Source organism: Podarcis bocagei, assembly GCF_964188305.1.
Source record: "Podarcis bocagei genome assembly, chromosome: 6".
NCBI lineage: Eukaryota > Metazoa > Chordata > Lepidosauria > Squamata > Lacertidae > Podarcis > Podarcis bocagei.
This window is the reverse complement of record NC_138130.1, coordinates 71,164,869-71,191,885: the sequence shown is the minus strand read 5'-3', so window position 1 is coordinate 71,191,885 and position 27,017 is coordinate 71,164,869. Positions and strand designations below refer to the sequence as shown.

General features: G+C 41.5%; 1 long non-coding RNA gene across 1 annotated transcript; it reads right to left on the bottom strand.

Moving 5' to 3' along the window:
- On the bottom strand, nucleotides 1-22,735 carry LOC308589716. Its single transcript, XR_014009455.1, has 3 exons — nucleotides 22,594-22,735; nucleotides 19,965-20,012; nucleotides 1-61 (listed from the first exon to the last, which is right to left on the bottom strand). It is a non-coding gene; the product is annotated as an uncharacterized lncRNA (long non-coding RNA).
- Nucleotides 22,736-27,017: the final 4,282 nt, after the last annotated feature.

Here is a 27,017-nt window from a genome sequence, read left to right as displayed (position 1 = left end):
GGATGATCAGAGCTGGAGATGAGCAACATCAGGAGGGCTGCATGTTCCCTCATTCCTGATCCTGATAAACAGATAAATAAAGCAAAGGTAAGAAAGGGGGATAAAGGGAAGAGAAGGGAAGAGTTATCTTTGAGTATTGCTAAATGTGTTCATAAAGTTTGTAAAAATGAAACCTAGAAGCTTGCTGAGTAAGTTGCCAGCATGAAGTTGCAAGAAACAGAAATGCTTGTTTTTAAATTACAACTTTATATGACCTCTGATTATTTGGGGTCCTGATCATGGTGTGGTTAAAAACGTTTGCCCACAATTTCGTTCATGAGAAATACCCAAACAATGTAACCCAGGCAGTGTAAATGATCGTTTCAGATAATACAAATGGCAGGTAGGCTTTACTCATTTTCCCCATTCTCAATTCCCCTTCTAAACAGGCATAGAATTAAAGGTGAGTAAGACAAGGGTTATACTGCAATCTGCACTCTGAAAGTACTACATATAGGTGTCTTTGAAAATCACAGCCCTCTTTATAGGAATGAAATGAACTTCATGACATGGCCTCTCTTTTCAGGAGAGTAACTGATCTACTAATAAATGTCAATCATCTTTCATTTCATCAACCGATACATAGCCAGGCCAGTCTTACTATTTGTAGGCAAAAGGATGAAAATAGAACTAATGAGCTTCATCCACAGAGACCCTTAGCAATGGTGTGTCAAAGATGGCAGCAAGAGAGCCAAAGGCTTTCCATTAAGTTCTGTCCTCTTTGCCATGGAGCTCTTTGCTTTAGCAATCAGAATTTTAATCTTAATGTTGATGTGAGGCTATGTCACCAGCACTGATGCCATGAGCTATAAGTTTCCCCAAATTCAGATAGAATATGTTACATCGAAAGGTGTGTTGTTGTTTTTTTAAAAAAGTAAAGAACCCCTGGAAGTAAAGTCCAGTCAAAGGTGACTATGGGGTTGCGACGCTCATCTCACTTTCAGGCTGAGGGAGCCGGCGTTTACCCAAAGACAGCTTTTTGGGTCATGTGGCCAGCATGACTAAACCGCTTCTGGTGCAATGGAAGACTGTGACAGAAACCAGAGCACACAGAAAGGCTGTTTACTTTCCCACCACAGCGGTACCTATTTAGCTACTTGCACTGGCGTGCTTTCAAACTGCTAGGTTGGCAGGAGCTGGGACAGAGCAAGGGGAGCTCACCCCATTGTAGGGATTCGAACCACCAACCTTCTGATCGGCAAGCCCAAGAGGCTCTGTGGATTAGACCACAGCACCAGGTGCGCTGTAAAAGATATATTACATCTATAATAGATGTATAATATTACATCTAGATTACATCTATCTAGCTTTCCTTCTATACTCTCCCACAGCCCACACTACACTGTGAGCAATCAGCAATTAATTGGTCAAACCAAGAAGAGAATTGTGATGAATATGTTGGAAGGGGAAGTTTTTAAGCAGAGGTTGAATTGGTATCTGTCATGGTTGCCATAGTTGTGATTCTTGCATTGCAAGGGAGATGGACTAGATGACTCTCAGGGTCACTTCCAACTCTACAGTCGTATGATTCTGTGTTGTGCAGCGTTACTAGAGATAAATAAGAACCTTTTCTCTCTTTTTTCGGTAACAAAAGCAGTCAAATGCAAAAGCAGTTGCACAGTGCTCTTGCTTTGCTCCTACCAGTCATCGTCTACTGATCAGTTCAACCCCTCTTGTGTACCATGAAATCACAGCTCTTGGAAAAGGCACAAACCCACAGTCAGCAACAGATGCAGGCAGGTGTGCTGGGAAACGGTGGGCTGATTTATCCCCACAGGTGACAAGTGTGATATAATGAGGTACTGGAAGGGAGCAAAGCTAAGCTCTGAGCTGCAGGCTGACTCATTCCAGGAGGTCTGTTGCCAATACTAGAGTTTTTCCTTGAATATTAAAAACATCCTTTTGGCTCAAAGGGATAAGGCTTAAATTGTAAGTGCAATTTAGGAGAGGGTCTTCTATCAGACGGTGTAAAGCCCCAGGCTGTCTCAAAACACGAACACATCTGTACTGTCACCCAATTTACTATACATTTTGAAATGTACTTAAGTAACTCTCTTTCACTGTAGTGGTTATAACAGTCATTAAACACTCGGCACCGGCACTCCTGTGAGTTTGAAGAGTTGCAGGTTATTACCCAAGGGCCCAGAGCACAGCAATATTCAATAAATTGCCTTTTATTACTACATATAATTCTAAAACATTGGGTCCCTTTATGGGTGAGGCAAAAAGGGGCCCTTGTGAGAATTAAAATAAACAAGTCCTCATATTACACTGTAATCAAACCACCTGAATGTAACAAGTCAGTTCCTTTTACATTATAAAGAGGAGGTATCTTCAAACTGTTTTTTGTTCATCATTTGCCAGCGTAGTCCTTCGTATGCCTCACTCCCCATGTGTAGCAGAAAGTTTAGGAAGATCATTTAAAAAATCTGTTTCCATAAGAAGGTGTCTTATGGAACTAAGGTGTCTTTTCAGTTACGGTCAGTGATGTAGTTCACAGAAGGACCCAATGGCCACCATTGCAGGGTGACTGAAATGGGGAACTGCAACCTGTAGCTATAATTATTGGTAGAGGCAGAGGAGAGCTTAATCAGCACCACGGATAGGGATGTAAGAAGACTGAGATTTCCATTCAGGTCTGTACCTCCAGTCCACATGGATTCCATTCTGTTGCAGTTTCCATTCTGCTACATTATTTGTCACACTGTCTGCTGATTAATGTAACTCATATATTATTATTATTATTATTATTATTATTATTATTTCAATTTATATTCCACATATCTTCCCGACGAAGCACAGGGCAACAAAAGCATCCATAATAAAATAATTACAGTGGTACCTCAGGTTACATATGCTTCATGTTACATATGCTTCAGGTTACAGACTCTGCTAACCCAGAAATATTACCTCGGGTTAAGAACTTTGCGTCAGGATGAGAACAGAAATTGTGCTCCGGCGGCGCTGCAGCAGCAGGAGGCCCCATTAGATAAAGTGATGCTTCAGGTTAAGAACAGTTTCAGGTTAAGAACGGACCTCCGGAACAAATTAAGTACTTAACCCGAGGTACCACTGTACGTAAAAAACATTATAAAACAGTTAAAAACATTATCTCATCCAATGATCTCAGAGCTGTCAGGGAAGTGCTTTTCAGCCACCAAATGTCTGAGTAAACAGGAATGCTTTAAAATTCCTTCTGAAAATCAACAATGGTCAGATGGACAGATGTACCTAACAAGGGAGGGCATTCCACAGATGGGGAACTACTACTGAAAAGGCCAAGACACAGGTCAGTGTCAACCGGGCAACACCTGATGGTGGCACCACCAACCACGACTCACCTACTGACCATAGGGTCCAAGATAGTTGATATCAGGAAATGTCCTCTTTTAAGTACGTGGCTCACAAGCTTCATATGCTACACTGGATGCCTTGAATTTGGTCAGATAGCACACTGGCAGTCAGTGCATTCAGGATTGGTGATGCATTGTCTCATTGCGCTGCCCCATCTTACCAGCCTAGCAGCCACATTCTGCATTAGTTCTATACCATCTTCAAGGGCAGCCCCACATATAGTACATTGCAGTAGTCAAGACAAGAGGTCATCAGAGCTTGCACAACTGAAGCCAGACTATACTGATTCAGGAATGGCCATAGCTGGCAAATCAGCCTAAGCTGGGCAAAGGATTCCTAGATACAGAAAACACTTCAGGCTCTAGTAAAAAGTTGGAACCTAGGAGTATTCCCATACTATGAACCTTCAAGGTGAGTGCAGCTCCTTTCAGAACAAGTCATAATTCCCAGACACAGGAACTGCCCACCCACAGCACTTCCATCTAACTGGGATTCAGTCTCATGTAGTTGTCTCCATCCGGACTACCTCTGCTTAAAGACCCCTTTCCAGCGCCTTCACTGCCTCTCCTAATTCTGATGGAATGGAGAGATAGAGTTGTATGTGATCAGCATAGTGATGACACCATGCTCCAAATTCCAGAATGACAGCTCCCAATGGGTTCATATAGATTTCAAATAGCTAAGGAGACAGAATAGACCCTTGTGGGACCCCAGAGCTCCAAAAGCACGTAGAGCCAAGCAACCATATCCTGGTGCTACTTTTGGATAGTGACCCTGCAGGTAGAAGTGGAACCACTGAAATACAGGACCTCCCACCTCACTGAATTGCTCCAGAAGAACACCATAGTCAATGGCGTTGATGGTGTCAAAAGCCACTGAAATGTAAACTGGAACCAACAGTGTTGCACTTTCCCTGTTGCTCTCTTCTGATGGTCACCCGTTGGGGTGACCAAGGATGTTTTGTTGCCCAAACAAGGCCAGAATGAATCTAGATTATCTGCTTTCTGCAGGTATATCTGCAGCTGGCTGCAGCCACCACCCTCTCAGTTACTTTCCCCAGGAAGGGAGTATTTGAGACTGAACAATAATTTCCTAAAATGTCTGGAGTTAGGGAAGACCTCTTCAAGAGGGTCACACACTACTACCTCTTTCATGGTAAGATGCGTCTCTTTTTGTGGCATTTGGAGGAGGAGAGACCTGGTGGCTGTGGCTATTGGCAATAGTTTTTAATGTGTTTTTAAGGATTGTGTTATTTCATGAATTTTATGTAAACCATCCTGTGGGTTGTGAAAAGGGAGGTATATTAATTTTCTAATTTCACACTTTTTCCAGCAAGCAGATTCCACTGCAATATCCCAGGCACCAGCTTTCATGTGTTTAAAAGCAGACTGTAACGGAGTCGGTCCCTCCCTGCCCCCATTTCTTTCCCTGCAAGCCATTGCAACTCTTCTGAATTTGATTTACTAAAGACATCTAGGGTTTCTGAACAGCTTCTTATATGAGATAAGTGGATTCTCCTCAGGGATGCCCTCTAATATAGATATTGTTGTTAAGAAGTTCAGTGGGAGATAATCCTTGGTGCTCATAATTCTCTGAAAAGATATTGTGACTTGTCGGAGAGACTTGACCTGAAGCTGAGGAATGTGCTGTGAATCATCAAAACAGATCTATAGATTAATAAAAGGAAACGAAAAGTAGCACTCTGTAGAGGAAAGGAAATGAAGTGACTAAATGTATGTGCTGCCACAAAACTGGACTTCTCAGCTGATTAGAGAAGTCAAATCTGATATATCATCTGCATCTTAATGGGTTAATCACTCTATTAATGGTTAATTAAATTTTCACATTACAAAATCCTCAATGTTGGTATTTCTTTACAATACTGATAAGAATGTGAGATAACTTAGTAAATAAAAACTGTCACTCATCGACAGAAGCAGAGGAATCCTTAAGGTACTTTTGTTTTTGTTTTTTAGCTTTTTTCCCTTATAACACTAGAAGAAAAATAGTCTCCCCAAAAAACAACAACCGTGTATTTGGAGAGGCAACAGCTCCATCTGGTGTCTGTGATTAATATAAATCAAACTAAAATCTTAAATTCAGTTGAGGATATAGGCCACATTTTGGCTACATACTATCAGAACTTTTATAGTCTGAGAATCCAATGGGGGGGGACCATCATCATCATCACCATTTTTTATTTGTATGCCACCTTTCCACAGTTAAAAACAATGCTCAAGTCGGCTTACAACATGACAAGATTTACATACAGTGCTACCTCGGGTTACAAACGCTTCAGGTTACAGACTCTGCTAACCCAGAACTAGTACCTTGGGTTAAGAACTTTGCTTCAGGATGAGAACAGAAATCGCACGGCGGTGGCACGGCGGCAGCGGGAGGCCCCATTAGCTAAAGTGGTACCTCAGGTTAAGAACAGTTTCAGGTTAAGAACGGACCTCCAGAACGAATTAAGTTCTTTTTTTAAAAAAAAAAATATTAACCGACCAATCAAATCAAATCAAATCACATAAATTCCAAATTACAAAGCCGAATTTTAATTTTTTTGTTGGGGGACCCATATTTCAAGTTCCGAAGGGGATTCCAATCATCTTCTTGCTGCTGCGTTAATATCCACAAATCTGTCCAAATAATGTTCATAATTCTATCCAGTCCTATCTTGCTGTTCCCACATCTCATCTTATTCATATATTTTTCTTTTTTCTTTGTGATCTCTTCTGATAATCTCCTAAAGCAGGTAAACACCAGTTATAATCCTGTGTGAATTTTTCTGTTCGTCCAATCACCATATCAAGATGGTTTCCACATATCATCACTTCCATAAATAAAAGCACTCTTTCCATCGCAAATCTGTCGCCTTCTTGAGTCCCTCTGAGGAGGCTCGCCCACAATATGAAAACAGATCCATTCCTCCTCCCAGACATAAGTCTTTCGACAGAACTTGCCAAAATGGAGACGCTGTTTTTTACTGCGTCATCCCAAAGCTCTTATACTTTCCACGATCTCCTTAAAACATGCTTTTGGTTAGAAAATTATCTCCACACAGTCTTAAATCATCAGCTTAGGTCATTTAAGCGGCATTTCTGACTTGTGGGGGGGATTCTTGGTTAATCACATAGAGAAAATAAAGGAAAGTCCCCCCCCCCATCCAGTCCCATTGCCGACATACCGAGCCTTGGTGTGTCTTCTCATGATATATTCCTGTTTATCCGACCCGTCTTCTTTCTCAGAGATCTCTTCAATTAGCAGTCTTTACTCCCCATTCTTCCTTGAAATATGTGCATTAGCTTCCTCCTAATTGTTTCTTTTGAAGTTGCTGCAGCTAGAGGCGCGAATCAGAGACAGCGTCCAGGAGATCCGAAGTCCACACAAGGGCTTTCTGCCTAGTGCCCCCACCCCCTCGGGTTCGGGGGTGGTATAGGGCACAGCAGGCAAGGGCATTCCCCCCCACTCGCTTGGGGGGGGGCGGGAGGCTGCTTACTCCCATCACAGCCTCTTAATTTCCTCGTGTGGGTCGGAGAGATGTTATTGTCGGCCATCTTCCAATGCGCCCCTAGTGCCCCCCCCCAGAACGAATTAAGTTCTTAACCCGAGGTACCACTGTATTTACAAAAGCCATAAACAATAAATAAACCACATCAAAAAAATACACAACCAAATGGAAAACAATTTCCACATAAATCAAAATCTGAAACTAAGAATACAGCATTAATATCACAGTTTAAAATGACATAGGTAAAAAATGACAGCAATTTAAACAAAAAAAACAAAACAAAACAGAGCCCTCTCTGCCCAGGAGCAGCAGTGGCAGCAGTCCTTTATAGAGCTCATCAGGCCCCACCCTGGGTCAGGTGGTGAGTGGCAGGCTTGGGGCCCTCAGGTGCTGAGCAGGGGAGTCCTCCTCCTGTGGTTTTTTGGATGGTGACACGATGGCTATGCTTGCAAACACATGGAAGGAAATAACAGGAAAACCTGCTACAGTAGAATTGCTAACAGGCTTTTAGAGATAAACAGAAAAATCTCAAGGAACTTGGGTATCTAGAGGAATTTCATATTTTTTAAAAAATCCAATTTACACTACCAATTTTAACTGTATGCACATTTTCTGCAAACTTGGAGTAAGATTTATTCTTGCAGTGTGAAAACTTGGCAGGACCACCAAGCTACCTGAAGGAGCGTCTCCATCTCCACTGTTCAGCCCAGACAATGAGGTCCAGCTCCGAGGGCCTTCTGGTGGTTCCCTCACTGCAATAAGTGAGGTTGCAGGGAACCAGGCAGAGGGCCTTCTCAGTAGTGGCACCCACTCTGTGGAATGCCCTCCCATTAGATGTCAAGGAAATAATATTCAAGGAAATAAACAACTAGCTGACTTTTAGAAGACATCTGAAGGCAGCCCTGTTTAGGGAAGTTTTTAATGTCTGATGTTTTATCATGTTTTTAAAACTCTGTTGGAAGCTGCCCAGCCAGATGGGCAGGGTATAAATAAATCATTATCATCATCATTATTATCATTGGGATGTGCATATATTGGAATGCATAGCAAGAGGAAGAGAATTACATAAGCTGCCATTTTCATGCAGGGTTAGGGAACTAGTGGCCTTACAGACTCCAACTCCCAACAGCCCTGGCCAGTACAGCTAATGGTCAGAGGGTGCATTCAAACATGGGGGACATTGTGTTACATTTCTTCACTTGTTTACTATTCTGCATGTCTTATCAAACTGTGTCATTCTGCTTTATGGGTGTAGTGGGGTGATGTTACAAACCTGCTGGCAGGTGGAATGACCTATGACAAAGGTAGTCTTATTCAACTACGGGAAAAGAGAGTCCCAATGAAATCTCAAGGGCATCATCTGATGTGACTGTACTGGGAGTGATGCTGTGCATTTAGGCATGATGGCCAATGATAAAGGCATGTTTGGAATGGGATCCAAAGCATATGACAGTGGGCAAACAAACACATTTCCTGATATTGCCGAAAAGATTCCAGTTTTTGCTTCGCTAAGAAAAACAAGCATCATGTAATTTCTGTTCTGAACTTCTGAATTTCTGTTCTGTTCTTCTGTTCTGAATTTCTGTTCTTAGAGAAGATGGGAATAGAAAGAGGACTTGGGCTTGCTTTCTTATGTAAGATTAATGGAAGCAGACCACCCTCCCCCCCAAAAAAGCAGCTATTTTTTTTTTTAAAAAAAAAAACACCTCTCATTCTTGAGGACACTTAAAACCTGAAAACACTTCAAATGAGTCCACTCAAAACTTATGACAAGGTCAGTGAAAAGTCTTGATACAAGTTTATGTCTCTGCATAAGATTTGAAATGCCTGCGTTGTATTCCATCTACCGTAGATGTATTTCAAAGCAGAATAACATGCTTGTATGACTAAAGAGATATTTTAGTTGCCCTGTTTGAAGTGCTCAATTATTAAAAAGAAAACTTAAATATGGAAATGAAATGCCCTCTCACTAAACAGACACTTCCTTTCCTTTGAATACGGTATATTATATAATATGCAGCAGACATAAGCTGTTGACACTTCATGTTGACTTATAATATAATGTGTTAAATAATGTATATTATGTGGGTACATGTTTTGGCAAAAAAAAAATAGCCATCTTTAGATATTTATTTAGATTTACAGGCACAATAAATCTTCTCCAGGAAATTCATGCCATCACTCATGCATTAACATGTCACCTTGAGTAATATGGTTCACAGACATCATTTCAAATCTTTTCCGTGTAAAGTTGATTGAATAATGCAAGAGGATGGCATGGCCCCTTTGATTTGTAGGTTGCACCACTGCTGAAATGGTTTTGACCACAAATAACCAGTTCAATTAACCACAATGCGACTTCCCTTTTGGGATTAGTTCTAATGCAAACCTCCAAATACTTTAGCAATAAGCGGGGCATGTTCTTCATATCTGCAGGAAGAGGGACAATCAAAATACTTACTGCTTCAAATATGATGAGGCAGTTATGGACCACGTCCTATATTAGAAACATTGATTCCACTTCACTAAACAGCTTGCTGTTTCCAGCTCTTTCTCATCCTTTACTACTAAGTTCTTCTTTTACTGTCAAGACTATCAGAAACAGCATATTTGTCACATAATTGAAAAATGGCTATCTTGCTTCTCGGGTCTTCCTTTAATGTAGGTACCCTATGTGATATGCAAAATGTAATCTACCTAACCCACTTGAACATTAAATCTACTCTTCTCTTGTCTGCATCTATCTTCACAGTGCTAGAAACACTTAGATGTTGTGTGAAAAAGGAAACAAAGGTGGACTAGGAATCATTTGTGTAATACAGTCATAGAGGCAGAAGAGTTAATCTTGATCATTCCTCTTGAAAAAATAAGAATACAGTAATGAGCTCCATGAATGCCAGGTGGTTACAGCCAGCAAGGAAATGCCATTTTCCTGCATTTAAAATATCCAACTTCACTGATGCCTGTGCTTATCACTTTCACATGTCCCCATGGTCACTGTAGCCAGGTAATAGGTATGCACGACAAAGAGATAAAAGTAATTGGAAGACATCAAAAGCAGGACACCAGCTAGGTTCAGTTTGTGCAAGGTTTAGGAAAGTATGAATTGGGTAAGTTCACCTGAAAATGCAAACTGGATCAAATTTATCTCCCATGGCCTGCAGACACAGCAGTTGTAAGGAGCTGTAAGGAGTTGTAAGGAGCAGACAGATCCCATAAAACCCTCAACTCAGAGGTGTCACGCTGATGAGAGAGTCTCCCTTCCCGTGTTCACATAATAAGTTAATTCAAGATGTGATGTTTACAAGCTGGAAACAGAACCTGTGAGGCACAAAGCTCAATGGAGATCCTGTAAGGAGCTTTGTAGTCATTGTGAGAGAAGAAATCAAAACAGACACTTTCTGCCACGCACTAGGAAATAAAATACAATATAAAATATGTCCCTCAGCTGAGAAAGGGTAAATGGCTTGTCAAGAAAGAAAGAAATCTGAGTTGTGCAAAGCAGTTTTCTTGTAATTCTGTTTCTTCTCAGTTTATGGCTGCCTGCCACCACCTACCAAATCTGCAATGAACAATCATACAAAGCAAAATTGATTGTTTTGCATTCCCGTAGCTGCAGTGAAAGCCACAGCACATACAGTAGAGAGCCAATATGATGCATCTATGTAGAAAATGTCACATGACACCTTGGTCTGAAGCTGACAGAGCAGGGAGGGTTTTAAATAAAAAACAAACAAAACATTAAAATGCCTTTCATCTATTAGATAGCAGAGCAATGTTCCACAATGGGGGCAGCCTTCTCTGCCATAGTGCTTCCCTGTGTTTAGATCCACCCCTATAAAGGGGAGGTGTGCTTGCTTGTAAACAGAATGAATAATCATAGGAGATAGTCAGTCCATGAATACAGACAGAGACAGATTGTAACTCCACATGTGAGAAGTCATACAAACAGCAAAGACAGACAAAAAATGAGGATCAGCCCACACCACAGAATCATTGGAGGTGTGTTAATTCTGGAACAAAATACTGTAGTAATTTAGTACTGGGAAAAGACGACAAGGATTTTGGACTCCCAAAAACAAATTTACATTCAATGAATACCTCACACTGCGGGAATAGAACACCACAAAACAACTCCATACCTCCAAGGGGGAAGAAGGACACGGGTCATAACCCTAACACCCACCCTGGAAAAAATGTTTAGGATTCACACCCACATTTTAGGTCAAAGGGACTTGAAGTGCTCCATCAGATCACAGCAACGAGATGTTAATGTGCACACATTACACAGTAATCCAAAACAAACTTTTTTTAAAAAAAAGTAATAATATGAAATTTATATTAAATTTATATCAAGTGATATAAGTTTTAAAGCCTTCTTATCAAAAAGTAGGACTTCTGGTGAAAGGAAGGGTGCAGCACCTGTCAATTTTTGTGGGTGTTGTAGGGTGGTCCCTATATTCTTCTGGCATTTTCTAAAACAAACAAATAAAACAAATGCATAATTGCCTATTCATCTTATGTGCTTACAGAGATCATGTGCACATACACCCTAATACAAATTTAGGAACAAAATGTTCAGGCAGATAGTGAAGGCTGGGAGAAGAGTGAGAAAACAAAAGGCCGCATTGGTTGGGCAAATTGTACCAGTTTCACTGCAGCCAATAATTTACCCAGCACATCAAGAACCAAGGCAATTATTTGGGGCTTTATGAAGAAGACCTTTCAGTTTTGTGTAAACCTTTCAGTTTTGTATAACATGTGAGTATATCTGCATAACTGTAGAGTCCTAGTTGTGCTAATAAGTTTATGGGGCTTTACATGTCTGGTGCCTGCCAGATTTTGGGGGCTGCATCTCATACCAGGCCCAGCTAGCATAGAAGGCACTAGGTTGGCAAACTCTGTTTTATGGTTTTATGTAATGTGTATGGGTTGCTCGTGCGTAAGTTGCCGCCTCTCCAGGCTTTGTTGCCTGGTTAAACCTTTAGTCTAGGCAGCCCTTCACTTCGTGGCTGCCTCAGTCGCTAGCAGAATCCGTCAGTGGGCGTTTCTTAAATCTTTTCCAACATAAAAGTTGTTTCGACACCCAGTCTCCTCCTACTCTCTCTGAGCGGAAGTCTTCTGCGCAGGGTGGGCGTGGGTAGCGGAGGACCCGTGCTCTCCCCGCTGGTGTCCGGTGAAGAGTCCTGGAGCCCTCTCGCTGATTCCCCCATCAGCCCCTCTATATCCCTGGTGTTGCGCTGATTTGCTTCCCCATCTGCGGAGCTGCCTCTCTCCCTGCTGGGCCCTTCTCCAGCATCATTTGAGAGCCTTCCCTCAGCCTCTAGCTCCGATGTCAGTTCCCTGACATTTTATGAGAGCCAGTGTGGTGTAGTGGTTAAGAGCGGTAGTTTCGTAATCTGGTGAACCGGGTTCGCTTTCCCACTCCTCCACATGCAGCTGCTGGGTGCCCTTGGGCTAGTCATGCTTCTCTGACGTCTCTCAGCCTCATTCACCTCACAGAGTGTTTGTTGTGGGAGAGGAAGGAAAAGGAAAATGTTAGCCACTTTGAGACTCCTTAGGGTAGTGATAAAGCGGGATATTGAATCCAAACTCTTCTTCTTCTTCTTCTATGGTATATTTCTCTGGACGCTGCCAGACCAAATTTTCACCCAGGTGTGTCCTTATTCTATAGCAGCATGTAATTTCTCATAACCTTATTTAGGGAAAGAACAGTGATATATAAGCAGGCACTGAGCAGACTGAAATTATATTCTTTTTTCCCCAAGGACAATGTTTGCAAAATTTGTTTATTAGCTGCAAATGCAGAGTAATTGAATTTTGCTTTCCGATTCCACGTAGCCGTCATCCATTAGTCATGCTCAATTAAAGACATATGTATTTCATATTGTCAGATATCTCTTAGGCCATAGCTTGCATAGCATTGTGCAATAGCACATCTGTCTCTCCACCAGGTTTGGAAATTATTATTTCTACAGCAGAACAAAACACATTCTCTTTGCCTATGGCTTTTGCAAGATATTTTGTCTTTTCCTCCATTTTTGGATTTTAATATCTATCTTTCTTGGAGCTACTTCATCTTTGTATCATTGCAGCAAGCCATGTGATCTTCGTTGTATGTTCAGCAAGTGGCACAAATATGTTTTAAGATAATTGTGCCCCGCCCCGCCCCCCATTGCTGAATCGTAATACTAAGATGCTAGTTAGCAATTGCAATTTGTTTCTTCCACATCCAGACACACATATGACTTCATTTCCCTTTTAACATTTGCATTGGGGTTAAATTATTTGGCATCAATCGCATTTTTCAATTAAAATAAAAAAATTCCTTCCAGTAGCACCTTAAAGACCAACTAAGTTAGTTCTTGGTATGAGCTTTCGTGTGCATGCACACTTCTTCAGATACACAGATGTTGTAGCTGAAGATGCTGTATCTGAATGTTGTATCTGAATGTTGTATCTGATGTTGTATCTGAAGAAGTTCAGATGTTCAGATGTTGTATCTGAAGAAGTGTGCATGCACACGAAAGCTCATACCAAGAACTAACTTAGTTGGTCTTTAAGGTGCTACTGGAAGGAATATTTTTCAATTAAGTTCTGTGTCATTATCTGGCAGGACGATGGGAAGGGGGGAAAGGATCCTGGCAAAGGGGACAGATGGGAATGGGACATACCAGGGGAAGCAGGGGATGGGCAAGAAAGTACTCACAGGATGCTGGAAGATAGCAAGGGGATGGAGGTTAATGCACAAGAACCAGAGCACCAGGACCCATCACCAGAGTCCGAAGGGCCCCTGTCTCCATGATCATGACAGGCTCTGAGGTGTAAGGAGCAGTGGGAGTGGTGCTCCAGGAGGCTGAGGCAGGCAAGGGCCCACAGCCCAGATCCCTAGCTGGCCAGGTGGGGCTTGCTAGTTCTGGGAGGTGGTGTGTGATTCCTCAGCTGGAGTAGGCTTGGAACAGGTGAGGGTCACCTGCCTTATCAAGCCCAGGTGCTGCAATCAGCAAAGTACAAAACAGAATAAGAGCTGAGGTGCTGGGTCTGCTCAGCTGCCCATATTGATGAACCTTGACTTGGGTTCTCCTGGATCTCTATGGGACTTGTGCTTTGGGTTTGACTCTGGACTATATCATAACGTGGAATTTCAGACTTGTCTACTAGCCTTGGACTGTGTTTCCAGACCTTTGGATTTTGGACTCTGCTTGTGTGGATTGACCCTCAGGCTTTGAACTTTGGACTTCGCATACTGACTTGCTGCCAGGTAGGCCAGGGGTTCAGGACAGACTGCATCATTTGGGTAAGTGTTATTTCCTTTTAGAAAATAATTCATTTCCTTTGGCAATGGAACATCTTAATGACTGTTATTCAGTGGGCTGTTTAAAATATTTATTGAATTTATTCCTTTCATAAATTTTGTTTACATATTTCTATATGGAACAAGAATATATTGTATAGAATTTGCTGGGAGTACAGTCAGTTCACATTTTTCTAGCATACTGTCTCTTTCCATTTAATCAATTTCACCCAGAGTTTCCAGTAATCAATACCAATTTATTTTTAAGACCTTTTGTTTAACCAGTGTATTCACCCACTTGATGTTTTGCACTCTGATCCTAATAATATTTAATGGAAGTTTATCTTCTCCTTGAATTAGTCTAAATATATATTGATAACTCCGCCACTGGGTATAATTCTTCCCACTGCCTTTCTCCCCATATTTACTACATCACTAAATAATTTTACCGTTATGCAAATTACAAAAAGCAGCAAGCTTCCTTCATTGGTTTTCTCCCATTGCGATTATGGCAACCTCCTTCTCTCTCTCTCTCGCCTAATCTTCTCATACCTCAGTCCTTTTCTCTCTGCCTAAAATTCCACTCCCTGGGCCCATACGTTCAGTCCATATGCCTATTCATGATAGTCTTGTTTTTTAATGTCTGTTGACAAATTACATAAAAACTGTGGTTTGGAAATTAGCATAAAAGTAAAATATCTGGGTATATGGCTCACACACAAAAAATAATCTATTTCAGGATAACCATGTTAAGATTTGGAAGGAGATAAAAAAAAGAATTTAGAGATTTGGAACAGATTAAACATCTCATTTTGGGGAAGAATATCTACAATAAAGATGAATGTGCTCCCGAGAATGATATTTTTGTTTCAATCAATTCCAGTGATTGAGGGACCAAGCTGTTTCAGAGATTGGCAGAGGACATCTGAAGATTTATTTGGCAAGGGGGAGAACCCAAGATCAAGCACAAACTATTAATTGATGTTAAAGAGAAACTGTATGAGGCGGCTTGTCTCTCCTGGATCCGGGAATGGTTGATGCTACAAAACACTGATTTGCTGGATCTGGAAGGATTCGATAATCAGTACGGTTGGCACACTTATCTAGGTTATGAAAAGGTTAAAGTTCACAAAGGCTTCTTGAACCATATGGTTAGAAAATCGCTATACCTGCTTTGGGCTAAGTATAAGGACTTGTTAGAACCCAAAACGCCATGGTGGTTATCCCTGATAGAAGCATTCTCGGTAAAGAAAAAAAAATGAGAGGCAATTGGGCAACTTACAAAGATTTATTGGAAGATAGGGAAAATAGGCTAGAACTAAAAAAAACTGAAGAAATTTGAACCCATTTAACAGACTGGTTACAATATTCCCAGCTAAACGAGACATTCCAAAAAGACAAACAGAATGGCTTTTCCACGGAATTATCAAGACTCGAGAAAGATCTAATTCAAACCAAAAAAAAACCACACGCTCTAAAATGTACAGACTCCTCCTAGACATAGCTGTCAACTTACAGATTTGAAAATAAGGGACCAGCAGCCTTGAAAATAAGGGACCAGCAGCCAAAATAAGGGACCTGCAGCCTCACCTGTTCCAGGCACTCCAGTCTTCCTGTCCTCCTGCAGTCTGGTCAAACTCATGCTGGGTAGCTTTCAGAACACTGTCCAACCAACTTTGTAACCAGAGGTTCAACTGAATAGAATCTGAATCACATGCACCACAAGGCCTATGCAGCCTCAACTTAAGATGGCTCCCCGGCCTGGCTTTGCACTGCAAAGTTTGCAGCAGCACGTGCAACAAAATGGCGTCCAGCATTCAAAAAACCCCTCAGCTTGCATTAACTAGCCACACACAAGGCATGCAAGCTCCACCCCCCAGTCGTTATTAGACTTCTTATTGGGTGAGCAACACAGCGAAGCAACACAGTTGGAGCCTCCCTCCTTCCTGACCAGCAGGGAGGGAGGGAGAGGAGCTGCTTCCTTTGAAATTTAAGGGACATCATTTAAGGGACATCCATCAATAAGGGACAGCAGCGGGACATGGTGCTGGAATAAGGGACTGTCCCTTCAAATAAGGGACACTTGACAGCTATGCTTCTAGACTGGGAGGTCAAGGAGGAAGAAGTAAAATGGTCCAATGGGCCAAAGATTTTGGTTACAATATCCAAATGTAAGCTTGGGAAACATTATGGAGGGAGGACCTGAAATTCACTGCGTGCAATGACCTGAAAGAGAATTTCATGAAAATACTTTACCGATGGTACCTAACACCTGTAAAACTGGCCAAAATGTATAAAACCAGGTCAAGCATTTGCTGGAGATGCAGAGAGGCAGAAGACACAATGATCCACATGTTGTGGAACTGTAAAAAAAAAAAAAAGAAGAAAATTCTGGGATATAATATATAATGAGCTTAAGAAAATGTTTCAGTTTTCCTTCTCCAAAAAACAGGCCTTTCTGCTGGGTATAATGAGTAATGAAATTCTAAAAAATCTAAGGAGAATTTTTATGTATGCAATAGAATTTTTTTTGTAAAAGGATGTTTTGTAAAAGGATTTTTGTACAAATTCTTGTAAAAGAATTTTGTAAAATTCTTCTTCAATTAAAAGAAGAATTTTAATTGTAAAAGGATGGAAAGGAGCTTCCATCCCTACCAAATTGGATGGGCAGAGCTAGCAAAAATGACAGCAAAATTGAGATGATACAGAACAAACATTTAATAGAGTGGGATATTTACAGAGTATACTTAAAAGAACATTGTGAAAATCTAAATTCTTTGGCAGGCCTGGATTGACTTCTGCATGAAATTAAGGAATTTTACAAAACCAATATAACTGGAACCACCTAGGAGAGACAACGTAGTCGGGAATGTAATTTAGGAACCACATTGCGGTGATCGGAAGTCACGGTGGAATTTGTTATGTGTGAATCAAATTATTTTTATTATGGTAATATGTATTTATTTTGGATTGTTTTTGTCGATGGTTTTGTTTTTTAAAAAAATAAAGCATTTTAAAAATTAAAAAAGACAATGTTTAGCAAAAGCAGAAGGTAGAAGATGAAGATAGAAGATATCACCTCTTCTTTCTTCGTCAGTCATGAACAAAACCTCAGTTACTACATTGCCAGCCTTTGGGGGCAGTTTTGGAGCTGCATGGTGTGAAAAAGTGGTTTTTGTTCTAGCCAGCTCACAGCTTTAGCCACCATGTGAAAGTAAAGTCAGTAGTGTCCAGAGTGGACTATTAGGAATGATGAAGTGATTGTGCAGATGTCTGCATTGAGGCAGGTGGTCAATGCCAACTTTGATGAATTCTGCCAACATTAATCATATGCATAATCATTGTATTGTGGCACCCAGGATTTTACCCATTGTTCACTACCTGATCTACAATGCCTATTTCATATGAATTGCAATGTGTATCTTTCCTAATGTTTTTATCAGCAAATCATCTCCAACGCCAATTGTTGCTTCAAAAGGCAGTGGCAAGGCACATCCTGGGCTGGGCATTCTTGTTGTTCTGCAACCCTGTTTATACTTTTGAATCAGTAATGGCAGTAATGAAAACTGTCACTCTTTGTTTCAAAGCAACATTGGCTACTGTTTAATATTCTGCAGCTGGACACAGTTTCATCCAAGGTCACAACTGCAATGATGTCAGCTGGATTATTAAAAAGTGCAATAATTTGTCCCTCGTTTCCATTACGAATGTGCTTTGCATACTGCTGGTCTTGAGGTGGGGGGAGGTTGTGTACTCAAAACAACAAGATAAACCCACTTAGTATGCTATAATTAAAATTAAAAGATACAGCACTGCAATGCACACTTTTTAGTGTATCTCATATTATGGTTTTTGCGATGGCTGCAGGATCAGTATGGTACAACATGGAATACCAACTGTAAACACAATTTTTTAGCAAGCCTCGTTGATTTCAGTAAAACATATCTCCCTTAGTCTAAGGGTATGTTTAAACGATAGTTATTACCTCTCTTTGGGGAGCCTTGGGAACATGTTCTTTGAGGAGGGGCCAGGAATCTCTACCACTGATGAATCAACATTCTTTTCAAATTTGGGGAAAGGCTGCCGTTTAGTGGTAGGAAATCTGCTTTGCATGCAGAAAATTTGCATGCAGGAATGTCTCAAATCTTGAAGAAAGGCTGCCAGTCAGGGCATACAAACTACTTGGGCCAATGGTTTGACTTCATAAAGGCAGCCTCCTAACAACTCCCAAGACTCTTTTGGGTAAGCCATGAAACTTATACAGTGCTACCTTGGTTTAAGAGCAGCTTAGTTTATGAACAACTTGGATTAAGGACGCTGCAAACCTGAAAGTAGGTGTTTTAGTTTGTGAACTTTGCCTTGGAATAAGAACATGTTTCACTTCCTGTTGAGTGTGTTCCATTTGTAAATTGAGTCCCCCACTGATATGGGAAAGCACGCCTTGGTTTAAGAATGGACTTCCAGAACAGATTAAGTTCATAAACCAAGGTACCACTGTACTGATATAAAAGCCCTATACTTTTAGAGTGTAGCTATGTCCTAAGAGTATCAAACCGCTCTGTCATTTTTTATTTTTTTTGAAGCCTAACAGCCCCTTGCTTGTAATACTGCCAATGGCTGTGCCTCTGTTCTCTGCCCTCAGGTAGGGTGAACAGCACAGCCAGAGGTTTGATGTTTTATTGTGTTTTTAATATCCTGTTGGAAGCTGCCCAGAGTGGCTGGGGAGGCCCAGTCAGATGGGCGGGGTATAAGTAATAACTTTTTATTATATTATTATCTCTTCACAGTAAGGTTGCCAAAGTCTGTATCTTTATAGGTGAAAAGCAAAGCCACCATCTGTATTTCTTTTATTGCAGGGATATTCCTGTTGAATACTTAAGCTGTTTCTCAGTCCTTCATTACCTTTGCAAAATCCCTGATTCTCATAATCTGATCTTATTCTCCTGTCTGCGCCTGTGAACTGAGATTCAGTACAGCAGAGAGAAGACTCAATGGGGATAACTTTTATCCATTTGGTTATTTATCTGCAATATTTATTTTTTCCACTTATTATCCAAGCTAGTCCACAGAAAATGAAACAATTAAAACATCCCATCACACACAATAATTCAGCCAACTAAAAATTTTAAAAGACAGACAAAGGGAGCAGAACAGCTGTAATTAAATGTTTAAGCGTGAAGTTCTTCAAAAGGCAGGGATACACAGCACAGGTGGGGCAAGATCTCTACGTTATAGTAGGGAGTTATCAAATGCAAACTTACCACAGCTGTCCCTGCATGGACTCAAGCCACCAACCTTCTGGTCAGCAGCCAGACCCACTAACCCATTGTGCCACTATTAACCAGGATCAGAAACCTCTTGATTTAAGAATAGGTTGCAAATGTTCACTTCACATGTTTAGATGCCCACTTAAAAAGAATACAATGGGTAAACCAACCTTTAGAGTGGTATCTCAAAATACAGTAATAAGAAAAAGCCTGGTTTACAATAAAGTCACATTCACTGAACTATGTATGGAGTAAAACCCTACTTTTCAATAAATTTCACTTTCTGAGGATATTCCTTTTTAACTGTGTGAAACTGTGATACAGTTAATAGCTCCTAGCTCATTTGTTTGCTATAAGATGTGAGGCATAGCTCTAGGGTTTTGAAAGTACAGAGCTACAGGTTAGAGGTCCAGTGCAGGATTGTCCAGTTTATGCACATCCAATCTATCAACACAAAGCACTGGAGTGTTGTAAGAAAACGGTATAAGATTTACATTACCTTAGTGGCTCAATGGAGCATGGCTGAAATCAGTGGTGGCTCCTCATTCTGTCAAACACAAAACTGATTCTAAATGGTTAATGTTGGGTTGAATACAGAGACAGCACATTCAGAACTTGGTGTAAAGAAATCAATTACTTGAAACCAAGTTTCACCTCTGCATTTGCGATGTCTCAGGTAAGACTAAATTACAGTGCCCTACAGTGTATGGGGTCAGCATTTTCCTATGAATGCCTTTTCAGCCTAGTGTACCATGGCAGTCCCAGAGACTCAGAGATGTGACAATGTCTGGAGGTAAGAATTAAAACTGTTCTGGGAACTATTGTTCACCTTGCACAAGGGAGTCAATTTGGAAACGGCACAGAATAGCTTTTTCTTTTCTTTCTTTTGTTTATCTTCAAACACAATCTATATTCTCCAAGTTAACAACTTTAGCATCCTTGGTCAAATGTTGCCTGCATTTTTTTTCCCCAGACTCCTTCTTTTTAATAGCCTTGACCAGTGCTTTTTTTCTATTAAAAAAAATGTTAAGGGATGCTCTCATTTTGACTCAAGAAAATCACCATTTTATACTTCAAATCAGGAAAAATAAATACAGTAAATGGACAAAAGTACAGTGGACACTCAGGTTGCCAACGTGATCCGTGTGGGATGCACGTTCGCAACCTGTAGCGTTTGCAACTTGCAGTGGCGTGTCTGCGCATATGTGGGTTGCAATTTGGCACTTCTGCGCATGCGCAAAGCGCAATTAAGCACTTCTGCGCTTGCGCGACCGCCGAAACCCAGAAGTAACCTGTTCCGGTACTTCCCAGTTTCGGCAGTCCGTAACCAAAAAAAATGCAACCTGACATGTCTGTAACCCGAGGTATGACTGTTCAAAGATTCACAAAATGTTTAGGGGTATGTGTACCCCTGTGTCCCCTCAGGAAAAAAAGCACTGGGGTCTGACCTGGGCAGAGAGTTGGTGGCCTGGGGACGAGTCCTAAGGACCACGAAGAGATCTGGAGGATGGCATTTGGACCCTGGGCCTGAGGTTCCCCACATCTGACATAAGGAGTCAAAGTAACCCCACAGTCATTTTATTCCAAAACAACATTGAAGTCCCACTTTATCTCAAAAGATCTTTGTGGTCCCATGTGACTTTCCCCCCCTGAGGAATATTTCTTCTAAGCGCATGCATTGTGCTAGCTAGATTTGCCAGATTTTGGAGAACCTTAGCTCTGTGTGGCTCTTTTATGATATGGTACATGGCAGGCTTTTAGCGTGACACCAGCAAATGAGAAAAACAAGGCCATGTACAGCATGAATGGGAAGCCTGTGGCTGCTGAACTCCCATCAGCCCCAGCCAGCATGGCCAATGATGAATGATTATGGGAGTTGTAGCCCAATAACAGACTGGAGGTTGTTGTTGCTGCTGCTGCTTAAGCAATGAGAACTAAATGTCTTCTTTAAGATTTAAAGTACAGCTAATTCAACAAGCAGTAGTCTTGTTGCATGCCACCCCAAATCTCTGAATGGTATGAGATTCAAGGCGCTCACTCAGGGCTTGTGTTTGCTTTTGGGAATGCGGCACAGCAGAGACTGTAGTCTTTCTTATGTATCGTTTTACACGTATCTACAACCTAAGCCTGAGATGGAGGGGCTCACAACATCAATGTTCCAAAAGGGTCTTGTTTCTCCTATAGCCACAACCTTGGATTCAAACAGAAATCAAATGTGGCTCTCAAACAGGGTTGCCCTACCTCTCTGGGTTGCTGCTTTCCTTCTGGGTCACATCAAACTCTCCCTTCTCCCCATTGTCTTTTTCTAACTACCAGCCAGTTGAGGGAGCTCACCCATTTGTCATCTCACACAGATCCATTTCCTTTGTTCCCCTTAAAGGCCTATCACCCAGCTCATCACCTCAACAGGAAACTAGCTTGACTTATATTTAAACACTTGCTGCATCCAAAGGTTAGAAGGGTCTCTACAGCCTACTTCTCCCCACCCCAAATCCATAACAGTATCATTGTAAGCTCACTGGATTCGACTCAAAATTATCCATGAAGTTCACTGTTAGAGGAGCCCTGAGCATGGCAGAACTTTAGCCCATATACTCTGGTTTGGTCCCATCATTGCTCCATTTGGATAAGAGCATGTTCTTGATTCAACCTGAATATCTTACACTGTAAATTGGATACATGCAATCACTGTAAAAAAATAATAATAATTGCATTTTATTAAGATGATGAGTCTTTGGGGTTGCTGTGGGATGCTACAGGGCTGTGAGATTTATTGTGACATAAGATAATGCACGAAAATTGTCCAGTAGCACCTTAGAGACCAACTAAGTTAGTTCTGAGTATAAGCTTTTGTGTGCATGCACACTTCTTCAGATACACTGAAAGAGAAGTCACCAGACCCTTATATATAGGAGCGTGGGGTGGGGTTTTTCTCAGAAGGGTGGAAGGAGATGGGTGATTGACTCAATGGGTATGGTAAACCTGTTGACGACTGTTAACTGCAATTAGTCCTACAGGAAAGCTACAGGATAGTATGCAGATGACCAAAATAGCTTTAGCATATGTAATGAGACAAGAATCCAATATCTCTATTCAGAGATATTCATCAGACCAACATGGCTACATACCTGAATAAGATAATGCAGACAAGAGTCCACAAAACATCTTTTTGCTGCAAGAAACCATTTGGCTCTTCAAATTCAACAGAATTCTTTGTTGAGAAACATCTAGTTATGTCCAAGAAACTTATGCTACAATAAGACTGAAATCCTGTGTTTCCTTTGAGTTAGCTGCAATGAAAACACAAGTAAAGCATAAGTAAACATGAGTAAATAGAGTTGTGCTGCACATTTCTTACTTCTTCTAAATGTTAATTATTTTGATTTAGATAGAGGATATAAAATTTGCAGAGCAGATTTAGTCTGTTCAGAAATAAGCCCTGCTGCGTTCATGGGGCATACTCCCATGTAAGTGTGCATATATACACTTAATGAATAAGCCCCACTTAACTCCATGGGTCCATTTGCCCAAATAAACATTTATAGGATAGTGCTTTAAGTTTGTTTTTTTTCTGGAAACCAACTAACTGCTTGGAATAGTAGCACTGCACAATATACCATTAAAGGAACATTTTATATCTGAACAAAAATATAGGTCAGCGCATGAAAAAAATAAAATAGTATAATTGTTGGTGATCACGTTAGAATTAACAGTATAACACCGTCTTCCTTAGTTGTTAATTTGTGTGAAGACTTTTCACTTTCACTATATGTTAGCAGGCAGTGCCCCCTGGCGGCACAAAATTAATAAAGTTTCATTTTAGTCACTAGGAAGGAAGTACGGGGAAGGCACTAGCCAATTTACAACTAAGGCACACAAGGACATAGTTGTGTTGTTGTTTTTCTTCATTTGAAAGCATGAAACCTTCTGCATTTAAGAGATATATCTTCTCCCATGCAGGCGAACATCAATGGGACAGGAAGGGACTCCTTGTACCGAGTCAAACCATTGACCCATCTTGCTAAGTATTGTCTACAACTCTCCAGGATTTCAAGGCGCCTCTCCCAACTGTACCCAGAGATGCTGGGAATTAAACCTGGGAACTTCTGCTTGAAAGGCAGATGCTCTGCCACTGAGCAATGGCCCTTCCCCAGCTGCAGGCTTCTAGATTAGACACTGACACACAAAGTATTGTTTTAAAAAACGAAGACTCCTTGCGCTCTCCTCTGCTCCCTCTTTCTTTCCACGCAGGGCAGCCCTGCCTTCTGGGCCTCAGTGGCGGCAGCCTCTCTCCTCCTCCTCACCTGCTCTTGAGTAGCCACTGCAAGCTGCCCAAGGGAGGAGACCACCAGCAGCAGCCATGGAGAGGCAAGGGGATGCTTCCTTGCCGCTGTCACTCAGGACAAACGCCTGCTCATACACTTTCCTGAGCTTGGCAGTAGCAGCAGCACAGGCAGGAAAAATAGGGACATTCCAGGATCAAATCAGAAGCCCAGATGGCTTTTGTAATTCCAGTACTGTCCCTGGAAAATTGGGATAATTAGAGGGTATGGAGTGTACTAGGCCTAGGATTCCATAATGGGGGGGGGGGGAGAGAGAGATTGGATATACAGTAATTGTAAGAGAATATATATATATATAACTTATTGGGAGTTAAGCAGGCAGGTATACGTTTGCATTGTTAGTCACTTATATCCACCTAATATATGCTGGCATTGGATCTTGCCTTGAGATACACAATAAATAAATATTTATTTATTTATTTATTTATTTATTTATTTATACGTACCACGTTCACCTGGCTGGGTTTCCCGAGCCACTCTGAGCGGCTCTGAACAGAATATTAAAAACACGATAAAACATCAAACATTAAAAACTTCCCTAAACAGGTTTGCCTTCAGATGTCTTCTAAAAGTCAGAAGAAGAGTTTGGAATTGATATCCCACTTTATCACTACCCAAAGGAGTCTCAAAGCGGCTCACAATCTCCTTTCCCTTCCTCCCCCACAACAAACACTCTGTGAGGTGAGTGGGGCTGAGAGACTTCAGAGAAGTGCGACTGGCCCAAGGTCACCCAGCAGCTGCATGTGGAGGAGCGGAGATGCGAACCCGGATCCCCAGATTACAAGTCCACAAGTCCGCTCTTAACCACTATACCACACTGGCTCTCAGATAGTTGTTTATTTCCTTGACATCTGATGGGAGGGTGTTCCACAGGGCAGACACCACTACCAAGAAGGCCCACTGCCTGGTTCTTTCCCACTACTGTGGAAGTAGCCTACTTCGGTTCTTTCTAGCTATGTAGACTTGGAAGGGCATAGCAAAGCACCATATGTGTCTTGAAGGATGTGCTTCTATCTTTCCTCCCACAAAGCCATGTGGTGGAAAGGGAACATAGTTCAGTAGCAGAGCAAATGCCTTGCGCTGGATAGGTTCCAGATTCAATCCCTGGAATTACCAGGTAAAAGGTTTGTTTAGTAACTGAAGTAAAGAATTTGGGAATGTGAGGGCAATCTGGCTGCGACATCTGTCACCCCATTGATCGCCAGGGTTGATTCGGCTGATCTGACTGGCTAGGCGGGTGTCCCCTTCCTCCCTCACCGCTCCATGTGCGTCCCTCCCGAAGCTGCGCGCTCGGTGGAAGAGGACGACCATCCCAGATGGAGGGAGTGTGCCGTTCTTCGGTCAGGGGTGTACGATAGCTGCGCTCCCCTGCTAGAACCTCCAAACAAGAATTTGGCCTGAGACAATACTGGGCTAAATGGATAAAATGTCTGCTCTGGTATAAGGTAGCTTCCTTTGAAGCTGTTTTATTCTGTTTTAGAACTAAACCTGCACAGGCATATTTATCAATTCAGCAGTTACAGCCAAATGATAGAGGGGCGAATCAAACCGTATTTCATATTCTGTAGTTTTATTTGAATAAAAAAGATGGCCTTCATTACAGCTTTTTCGTTCATATCCTTTCCAAATATCACGCTTTCTGTCTTCAAATGAGAGATGACAGGGAAGAGACAACTTGTAGGATCTGTGCAGGCTTCTGCTATTCTTAACTGACCCTCATCAGGGTGCATCTCATTTTAGCTCATTTTGCGAGAACTGCTTAATGCAATTAGCGAATGCAGAAGACAAAACGAGGCAATGTCACCAGCAAACGGAGAATAAAAGACAAAGCATGCAGGAGTCATTAGCTCTAATGGAGATGATTTAAAAATAATCAGGAAATTCCTCATTCACCGAACACTATCTACATTGGGGTGGGGAGGGGGAATGGGGAAATCTAATACTGCCAGACTGTTCAGGGAATGGCTTTTGAGCTAGTGAAGGCAGAAATGCCTTTATTTCTGATTCTGTGTGATTTTTCTGATTTTCATGGTGTTCTGGTGGGCTTCCCCAGTCCTGTGGAACAAGTTTTCAGAGTATACTGAGAGCTATGGGGATAAGCAGGAGTCAACAAACATCACCTCCCCTTCTCTTACGTTGGTAGATGCCTCCAAAAGATATTCATGGGTTGTCTTTACAAAGGCTTTTAGGCTCTTGTCTGGAAGATCGTTGTACCTTAATGCTGTGGATTTGATGTTTCTGGTTTCCTATGGCAGGCTTGATGGTTTCATAATAAAAAAAAATATTTCCAAGTAGGGACGCAGGAAGCTGTCAATGTTAAGACACTCAGAAGCCCTCTACGACAGGAAGAAGACAACAAGGTTCAGAATGGAAGAGAGAAAATTCAGAGGTGCTAGAAAAAGAGGAGGAAGAGTAGCTGGGCACAAGAAGGCATATAATAATTATAATCATAATGTTCTGAGTGTACTATCGACCTTCCTATGGGCAAAGGTAGCAGATTTGACTGGTGTGGTTCTTTGTTGTTGTTGCTTTGCTTTATTGGCCCAACCTTTTTGCTCTTTGAAATAGGATGCTCACACACTTGGGGGATACAGGGGCATTTTTATGATTTAAATTATAAAATATATGCCTAGTCTTATGCCTAGATACGATTCCCCTATCAGCAAATAAAGGGTCCATTAGTTGTTAGAGGAAGAGATGCATTTTTTCTGATTCTCTGTTCTCTCTGCAGCACTCCACACCACTTCTGTGTTTCAAGGTACAGACTCCACACACACACACACACACACACACACACACACACACATTTTTCCATGTATAAGACTAGGTTTTCCCCCTAAAAAATAATGTTCAGAAATTGGGGGTGTCTTATACATGGGGGCCATCTCTTCCCGTTTTCTTAAACTGGAGTCCCCCAAAATAGGGGGTGTCTTATACATGGGGGTGTCTTATAGACGGAAAAATACAGGGTGGGTATATAAAATAAAATATCTCCTTTTTATAAAAGGGCTTCATGAAGACAGAAAGACAGAAACTTTAGGGATGATGGGGGGGAAACCCTCAAGTTTTGACTCCTGAGGCAAGTCTAGCTGTCTCACAAATTCATGTTAGATGCGGAGCCATACTTGAAGTACAGTGCTCCTGGACTGCTTAAAGTAAAAGATCCAACCACCTTGGTTTGAACTGGTTTGGTAATTACAAGGTTTCTT